A 3,582-nucleotide genomic window follows, 5' to 3' on the forward strand; every position below is an offset into this window, starting at 1 on the left:
CACTGCACATTAAACTCTGATTACGATGATAGACACTGATTACTTTTATTTTACTTTTGCAAAATCAATCTTGTCTACAAAATGCCGGATATGATGACTAAGGTGGTCGACAGGTGTTAGACTTACATTAAAGCCCTATTCAGACTGTTTTCAGCCGTTTTAAGCCGCAATGTTTACCCCCCTATGATGACGTTTTCAAGTCTTCTTTTACCTTCCACCGTCTTTGGAGGTAGTAACAGAGGAGTTACAGAGGCGAGACGGTTTCAGGAGAGGCAGTAGGGGGAGTGCAGCGCTGTGTGTGTGTTTTTTATGCATGTCTGTCTGTTTGTATATGTGGAGCTCAAGCTTCTGAAACACCAAAGCGCAATGTGAATTCACAGACTGGGACACCAATATGACGCCATGTTTACATTTGTTGTTTCAACCTTTGCAGAGAGCTTGAACCTGTCGGCCACCTTAGATGATAGATACCTTTAACATGTATTCACTCGTGAATAACCCAATGGAAAGCTCATGTAAGAAGACCATTTTTATTAAGCCTAAATTTCAAGTTTTTGTTTTTATTTGTCAACTTGATTTATGATAGATTGTACGGAAGCCCTGGAGGACATACATCCATATGTACATTTTATTTACCTCTGTTTTCCTGTTTTATCGAGTACATTTCTGTTGTTTTCTTGAGATCTCGACTTATTTATCTCCCTATCTCGGGTTAAATCATGTTTTTTTTCCCCGTGATAAAAAATTAATTTCAGATGTTTCTTGATAGCTCAAGGAATTAACTCAATATTACAGGAAAAAACAGCGTTGTTATCTCGAGATAACGACATGATTAAGACGAGATCTTGTGGAAAAGACCCTAAATTATTTGTTATCACAGAAAAACTGAGTTAAATCAAATGAAACTCAGGGAAATTTGCATTTTTATTGTTCACAGTTCCTGTAACGTTGGGCTCTAGGGCGCTTTTAATTAAATTGAAATGTCTGGGAATTTAATGGAACAAGAATTGTAAATTAATTTATTGCAGATTAAGAGGTACAGCCTGACCCTCCAGGCAGAGGTTGGAGTGACGGAGGAGCGGTCGGAGGGTTTAAGGGATGGAGGAGGAGAGGGAGTAAGTTTCAGTAAAAGAGCTCCAGTTAACTGGAAGCTTCTTTGATATTACTCACCGGGTGATTCATCGTCCTTGTGAGCTCTGAGTGACTCGACGTGAAGTGAAACACTGAGATCATCCAGATATCTGTTTTTAAAACCAAGACAACATCAGTTCTGCCGTCTTTGTCTCAGAGAGGAGCTACCGATGCAGACCAATAATGACTGTACAGTGATCTATTAATCTACTTAAAGACAAGACAATGCAAGGCAGGACAGGACAAAACAAGACTGGGCTTGTTAATAAGACATGCCCAGACAGGAAAAAGTGAGAACAAGACAAGACAGGACATGATGGGACGCGTCTTTAATATCTGAGGTGAAATGATGAGAGGAATAGCAGCACACAGGTCCATTAGTAGACACCAAAATATGAACAAAATAACAACCTGTTTACTTGATTTTGGCAGTGAATATTTTCTTTTTCTTTTTTGAAATAGAATTTGCCCCATGGCAGGGGTGTTTCCAGAGGGGTGTCCAGGGGTGGCATGGGCCCCCCTTGAATTGTATTGGCCACCCCAGGTGTCTTAACTATGATTGGTCATTTGCCTTGCCAAAGGTGGGACTTCATCCATCGTTAAAGTTGAAATCCATCATTCAGGCTGTGTTGCAACAGGCAGCTCACAGTTTTCAGTTTGCAGATGGATGTACATTTGTGTTTTTAGTCTTTGAGGACTGAAACTTAAAAGATGTATATCTCGTCATTATCCTGTGTTATTTAAAAATCAATGCAATAAATGATCTTTATTCATGTGTGTGCTCACAACATTCAGGCCATCCCCTGCACAAGTCAGTGCCCCAGTTGGGCCACCCTCCAAAAAGTCTGGTCAGTCCAATCAGGTGAATCTGGCCATGTAACAGCGAGGTCTGTGGATTGTACTAAATAGCTGGACGTGGTTTCTGGTAAGAGACATTACTGTTTAATGAGGGTGTAAGAAAATACCCATGCACTTAAGTACCATTAAGTATCTCTAATCAATATGATTACTGTCTTAGGATAACAGATAGTGGATATCTGGACATAAGAGACTTCCTCTTCCTGGTGCTGTGATAGTTTACACTCTGTGTAGTAATCTGAAAACCCATCAGCGATTGTCTGACAATATCGAGGGCCTTTGTCCGCATCCATGTGCAGGTTGAAAAAGACTTATTAGCTTAATAATATCAGACAGAAACAGATGGGTCTGATGGGATTGTATCTCAACCAATTTCTCTTGTGCTCTTCACATGAGCTGCTCTCTGCATATAAATATATCGTAATCATGAGATGCATAGTCAGATTCTAGCCAATACACAGCCTACTGTTGAGTTTTTAAATCTACTTTTGGTTTAATTTGTTGAAGCTTTAGGCAACGAAAATCCCTTATTAGCCCTTTTCAGACAGCCTTTTTTTTATTTTATTTTTTTAGCAAAGTGCCGTAACTAAGCTCAGCCGTTATTAATACAATGCAGGGATGGCAGGTGATATCTCAGCCCAAGTGGTGTAGCATCCTCTTCCAATCATTTCTGTTGTGTAAATGATTGACAGGTGGCATGGTCACGCCCCCTGCATTTGCTGATAATTTTGGCTAAATTAATTCACCCAGCAGGCCGCTGACTTTTTACAAATAAATGACCAGCCTCTAGCACAACACAGACTCCTTTACAGACTTTCACATGTGTGTATGTCCACTTACCTTCTCTGTAAACATTATGCCAGTAAATATCCAGTGTTTCACGGCCGATGATGAACGAGCACGCCAGCGAGAGCAGGCAACAGGTAACTGGTGCAGTTCGCATAACGACCTGCAGTGTCACTACAAACGCAGTATTTATTTATAAGTTACATATCTCCTTGAACCTTTGACACGGTTATTTACGGAACAGGATTAGGGCCGGGAGAGTACAGGAGAAATAAATAATGAAAGGAGGATTTTTTCCATTATGCACTTTGAGGATAAAAGTAAACATTTGGGAAATTTCTTTAATAAACTTTAAATAGAATTTTGAGAATAAGGTCGAAATTATTATTATTATAATTATTATAATTATTAAATCATTATAATTATTAATTATTATTATTATTATTATCATAAATGTTGAGAAAAAAGTCAGAATGTTGATCAAAAAAGTGGAAATGTTTGAAATAAAGTTGATAAACAATTTTGACAATAAAGTTGAAATATCGGGAAATGAATCAAAATGTCAAGAATTAAGCTGAAATACGATTTTATGAAATTTCGACTTTATGCTCGAAATTGTATTTCAATTTTTAATCTCAACATTACAACTTTTTTCTTGAAACGCATAATTAAAAATTCTCTCAATATGTATTTCTCAATGCTTGTCTCTTATCCTTTCCCGTAGTTATTGCATTACAGCACACAGTCTATGATAGCACATTCATATGCCTTATTGTCAAAAGCAAAACAGAAACAGGGTGTACTGTC

The sequence above is a fragment of the Labrus mixtus genome, chromosome 22 (assembly GCF_963584025.1).
Source record: "Labrus mixtus chromosome 22, fLabMix1.1, whole genome shotgun sequence".
NCBI lineage: Eukaryota > Metazoa > Chordata > Actinopteri > Labriformes > Labridae > Labrus > Labrus mixtus.